The 12,481-nt window shown below is 39.7% G+C and overlaps 1 protein-coding gene across 1 annotated transcript in view; it reads left to right on the top strand.

Annotated features, from left to right (window-relative positions):
• The window catches only part of CHRM5 (cholinergic receptor muscarinic 5), a 77,521-nt gene that overhangs the window by 8,014 nt on the left and 57,026 nt on the right, over positions 1–12,481 (top strand). The gene's annotated exons all lie outside the window — the stretch shown is intronic.

Below are 12,481 nucleotides of genomic sequence, written 5' to 3'. Positions count from 1 at the left end.
CTTGGGAGGCTGAGGCAGGAGACTCGCTTGAGCCCAGGAGTTGCGGGTTGCTGTGAGCATGATGCCATGGCATTCTACCCAGGGGGATAACTTGAGGCTCCATCTCAAAAAAAAAAGAATTGAGCCTCCATACATAACTAAATATTCTATTTAGCAGGATATATTGGATAAAATCAACTTTAAAAACGAGGAAGTATGGTCTTCCATCTAAAACAGCCCTGTTTTTAAGAAACACCTTATGTCTTCTAAAAATATTTTAAATAAATATTGTTTATTTATTGTTGTTTAGCTGGCCAAGGCCAGGTTCGAACCCACCAGCCTCGGTGTATGTGGCTGGCACCGTAACCACTATGCTGTGGGCACCAAGGCAAGGCTGGACTTCTTACATGAGCCAGGGGAGCTTGCCTTCACCACAGCAATTGCGAATGAGCTCTAATATGTAGCACACATACCTTAAGACATATTGTTTCCCATATATTGGTACCACAGAAGGACCATCTGATTATCATTTCAACAAATGCAGAAGTGGAAACACATTCAACCAAACCCTCCCCTCCTCATCCCTGCACCCTACTCTCCTTCCCCTTTATTCACAAGTCCCTGAAATACTGCCCATCACAACAAATTCCAATTTTAAACATTCACATTCTCCCCTGTCATGAGGCTGTGACCACGTACTTAGATCCAGGCTGCTATGTCCCAGCCCTGTGACCTTGCTGAGCGCTTTCTCTTTCAAGGACAAAGCTGAAAGAAAGGATGGTTCGTGCATATTATCCTTTTCATTACAGACCTGGATCTATGTCTGTGAAATCTTGAGCCTTGAAATTCTTTGACTATTTCTGTAAGTGGAGAATCAAAGATTCTTTGCTACACTCTAGTTAGTTTCCAATAATATGATTTGGGGCCAAGTTTAGTCCTCTCTGTTAAATAGGAGCAGGTTTAAATTAGAAAAGACTGTTTTAAAATCCACTATTCCTTGAAAACTACCAAAAAACTCAGAAAAATTTAGAGATCCAAGCAGATGAAGGAAGAAAATCTCTCCCTCCCTCCGCAAAACCAAGGCAGACGGGCCACTATGAACAAAGGGGCATTTATGAATCATTCACATTTCCCGGGCACCCTCTGAACCTGCTGTGGCACCAGACTGTGCCAGACCTGCTCTCCACACAGGCAGTCTCCCGAGGGAGGAAAACAGGGAAAGTAAGCACATTTAAAAAGTGGAAATAAAAACAGCAAAGAAATACTGTAAAAACTGGTCCCTAAACAGTCCCAAAAAACCAGAAATCAACCTTCGTTTTTCCCTTTCCCAGGAGGCCTACATCCAGGAAACATTAGAAGGACATAAATCACAAACAGAGAAACCACAGCATAGTATTCACTTTTACCCTAAAACCTCAAGTCGACCAATAGCAAACACAAAAAATGGCTAGAGGAAAGGGAAGTTTGTCTGCGCCAGGCAAGAGTAAGGAGCAGGGGGAGCAGAGTAAGACAAACCGAAAGACAGGCAATAGGCAGGAGCCGTCGGCATGTGTGAAACATCCAGTTTCTTTTTCATCCTGTACAGACCCATTTAGGCAGGTCTGCATACTTAAGAATATCCCCAATTTTCACTAGAAAAAAAAAATCTTTTTTTTAACACATAACCCTCTACTGCCTGTGTACCAATCTGACCACAGTTTACCCCGAAGGACACAAGCACAAGACAGTCAGCTCATACACTCTCCAGAGAGCAAACTGGAATTCAAATAGGTCTCTACTTCTATGATTTATATGATTTAAAGACCGCACTGTCCATGAACCTTGAGAAAATACTCTTATCTGAGTAACTCTTCTCCAAAAAATATCTATACGGCCCTGGCTTAAACCCCAACCCATAGGAACTTCAGTTTTCCCATTTGAGAAATGAATAATTTGGAGCAAATGATATCTAAGATTATTTTCAGAATGCACATTCTACGCTGTCCCTGAAGAATGAGGAAAAAAATCAACTCACTGTTTATTATTTTAAAGGAAAAAGGGGATGAGGTTAAGAAGGGAGAAGATTTAAGATACCCTATTTGAATCACTCCTATTTTTTTTTAATGGTTCCATAGTAAACTAAGATGGCTCATAGCAACAGGCAGAGCAGAGATGAAGTACAAGGAAATCGAACGTGGACATGGAGATAATATTACTTGAAGGTTATGTTAGGAGCAGCAAATTTTTATTTAGAAATTATACTGTATAGATGACAGAAGATGCGTCCTGCCACACAGATTGGATTTAATAATATCTTTTGTTACCAGCACACCTTTCAAGAATCACTGCACAAGGAATGTGTTAACTTGACTAGACTTCACTGAGACAGCCTGCCCCGAAATGATGTCATTTTACCTGCAGCTTTACTTGTTATGCAAGGCTGTTCTAGTACAGTCCCACATGCGAACACTCCGAATGTACTGCCTCCCAGGCAACACGCCCTCTGATTTCTCCAGCTGGGAGCTGATGGCCACGTGTACTAAGAGCACAAACTGGGCATATCAGAAATACATGTATGGGTTGCCGAGGAGAGATGCCCTGAGAGCAGGCAAGGCATAAATGAGTACATGAATTAAAGCTGTGGGCATTACAATAGGTAGTCAGGTGCCTCAACAGGAAAAAAGGGGGAGTGAAGTGACACAAAGAAAAGACAGACAAGGTCTAAGGACATACTTGCTCCACAACTCGACCCACTGAGCGTCATCTGTACACAGAGAGCTCAAAGTTACTTCCTGCTCTAATTAGAAGAATAGGCAAGGACCTTAACTAAATCCCAAGTCCCACGTGTACCATATGAAATAAATCATGAAAAAGGGTGTGACCATTACAAACTTGCACTACCATTCTGACTTCAAAATATAAGGGAAAATATACCTCTTGTAATTAGTTAAATCTAGCATACCCTAAACATGGTATCACTAGGGTCTTAATCAAAACTTGAAAAAGATTAACCTAAGATTCAGAAACACTTTGCAAAATACTGTCTCACTTTAAAATAGGAAATTATCAAGTTGAAAAACATGCCATGGTCTACTGAAGTCACTCCCAGTTTATGTATGAATATGCAATCGCAAGTCTTTTCCAAGACTCCTCCACGTCTTGGCACCATTGCTTCTTAATTTTCTCTCAGAATTGTGGGGAGAAAATAATCTGAGCAAGAAACCCAAGAGGTAATGTGAAAAATATTAAGAATAGTGATGCTTTATCAATTTTCCTAAAAAATAATGTGAAGCAAATGAATTTTATTTCACTTTTGGCATACACAACTTATACCAAATAATTATCTTTTTGGCTTGAGTTAATAATTATCAGGAGTCAAGAAAAACTCAGATCTAAGTTAGAGCTCCTGCATATACCTCTGTCACAATAGTACAAGTCAGATAGTTGAAATAAATTCATATATTGTTTCCCAGATTTTCAGTTTGCATGAAACAAGTAGCAAATAATAAGAGTATTGCTTCCACTGTCACGGCCAGATCAAAAGGTTTCAAACTAAACAACATAACCAACTTTTTTAAAGTAGTAAAACCTTTGTTTAACAAAACAGATACCAGAAGAAGGGCAGGGGTGGGACTAGTGGATGCAACTATTTTCAAATAATGAATGACTCATTTTCTATACAACATACCGAAAGGGTCTATTGCTGCCAAATGTACACGTACCTTAGAAGGACAAACAGTGTATTTTCATAGCCTCAAAATATTTCCCCAAACTAGGTTCTGCTGGGGCTGCATGCCCTGAATTCTGCCCAGACAGACCCATCTCTGTGAATTCCTAGAGAGAAGTAAAACTCATCAAGAAGGACAACCAGCTGACCAACGCCCAGAGGCCAGCCCAGGAAGGGGTAGGGGAGGCCACCTTGAGAGGCCCACCCTCACACCCACCTAGGAGCCTCCTAGTGCAGTCCGCTGTGGGGCCTGGCGGCAGCTTCCCAGCCTCAGGGCTTCTGCCCAAGTGTCTACCTCCAGCCACACAGCTTCCTAACCAATCCCTTCTCTCAAGCTGGAGACCAAGTGTAAACAGTACAGCTTCTTTTTGCATAAACAAAAATAGAATGTATTTCTTAGATAATGATATATGATATATGCAGTTTTTTCTTAGTTTCTTTTTTAGACAGAGTCTTACTATGTCGCCCTCAGTAGAGTGCTGTGGCATCACAGCTCGTAGCAACCTCAAAGTCTTCAGCTTAAGTGATTCTCTTGCCTCAGCCTCCCAAGTAGCTGGGACTACAGGTGCCCACCACAACACCCCACTATTTTTTTGGTTGCAATTGTCATTGTTGTTTAGCAGGCCTGGGCCAGGCTCAAACCCGCCAGCTTTGGTGTATGTGGCTGACACTCTATTCACTGAGCTATAGGCGCCAAGCCTTTTCTTAGTTTCAGATACACAATTAACAATATATATTTTAATGACTACCAAGTGTGAAAAAGAACTACCTTTGAAGACAGTCATACTAGTTTGAATTGTGATTCTGCTATCGTTTAAATATATAGATTCTGTACAAATTGTTTAACTTTACTTCTAGGCTTAGTTTCAACATGTCTATAAGAGACTGATGAAATCTATACTATTACAGTTAGGACTTAATGAAATAGAAAAAAAAGAGCCTAAGTAACACATAATTACATAGAGCCTACACTTGGGTACAGGTGTTCAGGAAATGGCAGCAATGATGGTTCCCATCAGTTTGTTAGCTTAAGGTCACTTGCTGTCACCGGGTCACCAGTGTCCACAAGGCTCCATTTATATACACATCTTGCCTATCTATTCTAAGCCTAATCCTTCTGAGAACACTGGACGTATTCACTTAACACACTTGCATAAAACATTACAGAACTATTATAAAAGTAAAGGCCAGGAGAACAGAATTATAGGGCTGAAAAAACTCCTGGATAAATCACCCTGCCTAATTCTATGCAGCAGGAAGGTCGCTTGTTGGACCTATGTCAGTTAAATGAGATCAAATCATTTAGAAAGATTTTCAGTCAAGATGGTTCCCCAACCCTCCCTTAGATGTCCCAGTTAACTGCCATGCTCGAGATGCACACAAATAGCGAATCCAAATCCTCTGCATCTTAATTAAGCACATTTAATTTTTTTCCTCTTGTCTTTACAGCCTGGAACACATATGACAATTATTAAATCATTTCTCGGGCTTTTTTTGCTTAGCATCATGAACTTTTTATCATGGATCCTATTTTCCTGACTTTTAATCATCTTTCAAGTTTCCTGTCTCGCCTCAGTAGTTGCTTAAATTAAAATAGATCAACAAATCCAACAAATAAAAAGCTAAATAAAAGAGACAATAAGTTCATGGTCGTTATGTTTTGTTTTCTAATTATATACATGTTAGCACGTGTACCAAGAGTGGATGTTTTAATGACAGCCCCATGTTAATGACCTAATTTCAAAAATAACTCATTCTGTATTCTGACTCAACAGTTTCCTATCCTTTGCCTATAAAATAATTCTTAACTTTTGTATCGTACTTTATAATCTTTAAAATATTCCAGATGATCCTCACAACTACACTGGATTAAAGTAAGGAGAAATTATTTTTGTTTTTGTTTAAAAATAAAGGGGGGAGGTTTCCCAGAGTTTCACCCTCTCCAAGGCATGTAGCCAATAATAACCAAAACCAAAACTCAGATCACCTGACACTCTAGCATTCCTTCTACTCTACTACCTAAACACATGTGCTGCACTTCAGTTACACTTAATACCTGACTGCATACTATCACAATCCTAAGGTTATAGTTGCCCTTTTCCTGGCCTCTGAGTTCACATTTCATGCATTTTATTTTAGAAGAGGTTTTACCACTGACCTTCACTGAAGACTTTATCATAAAGATTCTTTTATTCTCTCTTTCTAGAGCAAGTAAAGAGAACTTACCAACTTCCACTTACTATGACATTGATCATAGGAATTTATTTGCTCTCCTTCCCAAAAGCTCCCTAAAATTATGGTATTTTTTTTAAAGAGAAGTATGAGCCCACAAGATAACCATAGAGAGGGGAAACAACAGCAGTTGAGAGGAATGTGCTAGAAGCTACTAGAATATACTAGAAGCTACTAGAAGCTACTAGCACCCAGATTAGAAGATGCAGCCAGTTGTCTAACTGAAGAGTATCTGGAATGCAAGTCATCTGATGATGCAGCTGGTGTTAAACCAGAGGAGAATCTGGAACATAGGTCAGTCAAATCCCTAAAAGATTCAATAATGTTCTCTCTGTAAGCTATTTCCAGGAAGAATAAAGTATCTGATAATGTAAACAGACAAACATGCAGTCCTTAACATGAACCTGAGACACTGCAGTCACTGCTAGTGACACTGTGGCCCAGCTCTGAGGGACTGGGACCAGGAAGATAGCCAGAGGTGGTTATCTGAAAACAACAGCTGCTCTAGAGAACAAAATCTATGATCAAATCAAGTATTATCTGGTGAATTTAACTTGCCATGAGACTAATTTTTAAAAGGAACAGATCAAACTGGATGAAAGCTCGGTATCTCTGGGAGATGATAAAACTCAACAGGTTAGGCTCAGCGCCTGTGGCTCAAGCGGCTAAGGCGCCAGCCACATACACCTAAGGTGGCGGGTTCGAATCCCCAGCCCGGGCCCACCAACCAACAATGATGGCTGCAACCAAAAAAAAAAATGGCCAGGCGTTGTGGCAGGCACCTGTAGTCCCAGCTACTTGGGAGGCTGAGGCAGGAGACTCGCTTGAGCCCAGGAGTTGGAGGTTGCTGTGAGTGTGATGCCATGTCACTCTACCCAGGGGGATAGCTTGAGGCTCCATCTCAAAAAAAAAAAAAAAAAAAACTCAACAGGTTAAACTACCTAACAACAAACTTTAATAGAACAGAAGCACTGAACAAATCAAAAGCAAAATTCATGGAAATAAAGACAAAACTGAAATCAGAAGGTACCCAACAATACAACGTAGAGACATATGGCACATTTCCCAGGCGAAGGACCCAACTACAGTTTGGACTACCTGACAAATGCAAACAATGGAACCCAATCATACATACCCTTACATTAATCGAAAATTTTAGAAAAAGGGATATCCATACCAACCTCTCTCTGATGAGTATGAAGCATTTCTCTGATGACTGATGAGTATAAAAAATGACATAAAAACAAATTCATTTGTAAGAAAGCTTCCCAACTCATGCAAACTTTGGTGCATAAAAGAAAGAAGGCAAAGGTCAGGCCAGGCGCGGTGGCTCACACCTTCAATCCTAGCACTCTGGGAGGCCAAGATGGGTGGATTGCCTGAGCTCAGGAGTTTGAGACTAGCCTGAGCAAGAACAAGACCCTGTCCCTAAAAAATAGCTGGGTCTTGTGGCAAACGCCTATAGTTCCAAGTACTTGGGAGGCTCAGGCAGAAGGATCACTTGAGCCCAAGAGTTTGAGGTTGCTATAAGCTATGATGCCACCGCATTATACTGAGGGCGACAAAGTGAGACTCTGTCTCAAAAAAAGAAAACTTAGGAATCATGCTACCAGACCTCAGACTATACTATAAATCAATCAATAGTGATCAAAACAGCATGGTACTGGCACAAAAACAGAGAGGTAGATGTATGGAACAGAATAGAGAACCAAGAGATGAACCCAGCTACTTACCGTTATTTGATCTTTGACAAGCCAATTAAAAACATTGAGTGGGGAAAAGATTCCCCATTTAACCAATGGTGCAGGTGAACTGGCTGGCGACCTGTAGAAGACTGAAACTGGATCCACACCTTTCACCATTAACTAAGATAGGCTCTCACTGGATTAAAGATTTAAACTTAAGACGTGAAACTATAAAAATACTAAAAGAAAGTGCAAGGAAAACACTTGAAGAAATCGGCCTGGGTGAATATTTTATGAGGACCCCCTCATAAAATTGAAGCAACACCAAAATTGAGGCAATTGAAGCAACACCAAAAATACATTACTGGAATCCGATCAAACTTAAAAGCTTCTGCAAAGCCAAGAACACAGTACATAAAGCACACAGACAGCACTCAGAATGGAAGAAGATATTTACAGGTTATGTCTCCGACAAAGGTTTAATAACCAGAATCCACAGAGAACTCAAACGTATTAGCAAGAAAAGAACAAGTAATCCCATCTCAGAGTGGGCAAGGAGAGAAACTTCTCTGAAGAGAAAGAGAAACTTCTCTGAAGAAGACAGGTACACAGCCTATAGACATATGAAAAAATGCTCTCCATCCTTAATTATCAGAAAAATGTAAATCAAAAGTACTTTGAGATATCATCTAACTCCAGTAGGATTAGCCCACATCACAAAATCCCAAAACCAGAGATGTTGGCATGGATGCGGAGAAAAGGGAACACTTCTACACTGCTGGTGGGAATGCAAAATAATACATTCCTTTTGGATAGATGTTTGGAGATCACTTAGGGATCCAAAAATAGACCTGCCATTTGATCCTACAATTCTTCTACGAGGTATATATCCAAAAGACCAAAAATCACATTATAACAAAGCTATTTGTACCAGAATGTTTATTGTAGCCCAATTTGTAATTGCTAAGTCATGGAAAAAGCCCAAGTGCCCATCAACCCATGAATGGATCAATAAATTGTGCTATATGCACATCATGGAATATTATGCAGCCTTAAAGATGGAGACTTTACCCCTTTCATGTTTACATGGATGGAGCTGGAACATATTCTTCTTAGCAAAGTATCTCAAGAATGGAAGAAAAAGTATCCAATGTACTCAGCCCTACTATGAAATCAATTTATAGCTTTCATATGAAAGCTACAATCCAATTATAGCCCAAGAACATGGGGAAAGGGCAGAAGGAGGGGAGAGGAGGGGGGAGGATGGGTGGAGGGAGGGTAATTGGTGGGACCACACCTACAGTGCACCTTACAAGGGTACATGTGAAATATACTAAGTGTAGAATATAAATGTCTTAACATAATAACTAAGAAAATGCTGTGAAAGCTGTGTTAACTAGTTTGATGAAAACATTTCAAATTGTATATAAAACCAGCACATTATACCCCATGATTACATTAATGTACACAGCTATGATTTAATTTTTAAAAAAAGGAGAAAACTTTTTTTTATAATTGGGATATATTTGAGGGGGTTATCTAAATGAAAAAAATGCTTAAACGTATAGTTCTGTTTGTGTTATTTCAGATAATTCAGATATCAAAGGGAATATTCTTCCAATAAATGCCTTTGTAACAAGAGATTATATTAGCACAAATTCAATACCATACAAGAAGAGAAAAAGTGAATTGAATCAATGAGGGCAAATAAAACTGTCCTCCTACAGCTAAGGAGGGTGGCATGTGCCTGTATAATCCCAGCTACTGAAGAGACTGAGGCAGGAGGAACACTGAAGCCCAGGAGCATGAGGCCAGTCTGGCAGCTTGGGCAACACAGTGAGATGAGGTCTCTTTCAAAAAACAAAAACAAAAAGACTCTCCTACTACTTCATGGGAGTAAAAGGTTCAAGGTTTAATCTAAAAGTACAGGTTCCTCTTCAGTCTAATTGCTGGCCCAAGGATACAGGGTTGGGGCAGAGGGAATCGTTTGTCATTACAATTAAAAACTCTCAATCCAAATTAATTCTTCACAAAATTACATAGAGGAAGATATATAATTACTTTAAGTGAAAATATGCAGAGACAACTATACTGAGCAATCTGAGTTCTCAGTTTCATTTTTATTTGTACAACTTAAACAGAATTTATAGACTTGCACATAAGAATTTTTTCCCCATGTTTATCTTCAGTATTGATCCAGTGAATTCTGCTCGCACTGTAAATGCTTTGCTAACTCTGGTTATCTGTGACATCTTGAAAAGTAAAAGACAACACACAGGGCACAAATTCAGTGATTTAATGGGGGTGACCTAACTTTTTATGCCTGAAAGTAAGAGTAAGGTACCATTTTCAAAGCTCTTGAAACAGAATTGTAAGAATACTGTTCAAAATGAAAAGCTGAAGTCACAATTATCTCTTTCAGGGTCTTAAAGAAAGAGTCCTAAAAAGATAACTAAGGACTCCCAATCCTCCTAGAAAAAGTAGAACTTCAAACCATCTCCTTCCCATATTGTATACTAGTAACAATGAGAATGTTCCCGCCCTCTGCCAGAAATGAACAAAGCAGGCTGTGCCTACACGGCACAAGTTAACAGTGGTAAGGCAGAATGACCACCTGTCCAAAAATGGCCCCACCACCACCACCAGCCATGTGCCCCTCTCCTCAATCACTATGCCTTATCCCCCGCACTGGAAGTGGCCACAGTCCTGATTATTGTAATAATCATTTCCTTAGGCCACTGTAATCTCAGCGCTCTGGGAAGCCGAGACAGGTGGACTACCTGAGCTCAGAGATTGGAGACCATTCTGAGCCAGAGTGAGCCAGAGTGAGACCTCGTCTCTACCAAAAAAGCCAGGCATTGTGACAGGTGCCTGTAGTCCCAGCTACTTGGGAGGCTAAGGGCAAGTGAATTGCTAAAGGAAGAAAAGAAAAAAAAAAGGAAAATTAAAAAAAAAACAAAAAACTTCAAACTAAGACAATTGAAAGCTAGTTGAAAGCAAAATTTAAAAAATATATATATATTTCCTTGATTTTCACTTTGCCATTTAAATATGCATCCCTGAATAACACAGTGTTTTTTCCTATGCTTGAACTTTGTACATAAAATCATACTGACCTGTTCTGTGGTGAACAGTGTTTCTTTTACTCTACCCTATGTCTGACAGATTCATGCTCTTACTTATGTATTCGTTCCACATTTGAATGGACATCTGAGTTGTTTCCATTTGAGGCTCTTCTCAATAACGCTGCTATGAACATTCATGCAGACCTGCTACAATTTCTCTAATGTATCCTCCAGGAGTGGAAGTGCTAGATCTTCAACTTTATTAGAAAACAGCAAATTAACTTATAAAGTGAATATACCAACATATATTGACTGTGTGTGAGATAGAAATTTACCTTTTAATTGCCAGTTGTCAAAAATACACCCTTACAATGAAAACCCTACTTGTAGAATACAAGTGAAGCTAGGTATATTCTTAGCAAAGGGTCTATCTTCAAAACAGCATTTGAGAATTGGACCAGAGAAATATGAACAACCCAGCTAATTTTGGAAGAGAAACTAATGTACAATTGACCCTCCATATGAGCAGATTGACCCAACCCTTGGAATTTTTTAAAATAAAAAGTTCAATTTTTTTTTTTTTTTTTTTTGCCATTTTTGGCCGGGGCTGGGTTTGAACCCGCCACCTCTGGCATGTGGGACCAGCGCCCTAACTTTGTGAGCCACAGGCACCACCCAAAAATTCAAATTTTTTTAAAATAAAAAAAAACAACAATAAAAATAGTACAAATAAAAATAATATGGTATAACAACTATTCACATAGCATTTACAATGTATTAATATTAGATATTATAAGTAAGCTAGAAAGTATACATGGGAAAATGCGCATAGGTTATATGCAAATATACCAAGCCATTTTATGTCAGAGACTTGACTGTCCCTGATTTTGGTATCCACCAGGTCCTGAAACCAATCCCACATGGATACCAAGAGACATCTCAGTTTATGGCAACTCCCTTCTTCTGGCTATTCAGACCAAAAAACTGGCAGCATCCTTATAAATCTTTTTATCTCATATCCCACATTCATGAGTCCTCTCTGGTCTTCCTTCAATACAGATCCAGAACCTGACCACGCTTCACCACCATCACTGCTCACCCTGGTATAGCAGCCTCCTAACTAGTTTACATGCTTTCCACCTTCAGTTCACCCCAACAGAGTGGGGTGACCCTGTTAGCACAGCAGTTAGCTCTATCTCACTCTTCTCACTTCACTCAGTGGCTTCTCATCTCACTTCGAGGAAAAGCCAAAATCTTTGCAATGGTCTACAAGTCTCCTTGTGACCCGCCACATAATGCCTTTTTAGCCTCTTTGCCTACTTGTTCACTTGGCTTCTCTTCCTTGCTATTCCCTATTCTTTTATCTTAAAGCCTGTAAGTTTGCTGTTCCCTTTACCTGGAACACTTTTTCCATAGGTATCATCAATGCCTGTTTCCTCACCTTCCCCAGGTCTTTAGCCCAATGTCATCTCAGTAAGACCTTCTCTGGCCACTTTATTTTTTTTTCTGGCCACTTATTCCAAAATTGTAACAGCCCTTCCCCCTTTGCTTCTCTCCTAAGCAATGATCACCATTTAACATTTTATCAACTTCATGAGGCAGGTGTTTACATTTGTTCTGTTCCATCTGTATACCCAGCCTCTAAAACGCTATCAGGAGACAGTGAGCACTTAAATATCTGTTGAATGAACCACAACTAGATAGCATTTGATCAACTGGTTGCAATGAAAAAGTCTAACAGTACTACAGTACTGGCAGGGATGGGACGCTAGGAACTCTCTCCAGCTCATCTCTACTTTGGAAGGCAATTGGTA

Source organism: Otolemur garnettii, unplaced genomic scaffold (genome assembly GCF_000181295.1).
Source record: "Otolemur garnettii isolate 467f Iridium unplaced genomic scaffold, OtoGar3 scaffold00050, whole genome shotgun sequence".
Lineage (NCBI taxonomy): Eukaryota > Metazoa > Chordata > Mammalia > Primates > Galagidae > Otolemur > Otolemur garnettii.
The sequence above is the reverse complement of the archived record's forward strand: the minus strand, read 5'-3'. Positions and strand labels throughout refer to the sequence as shown.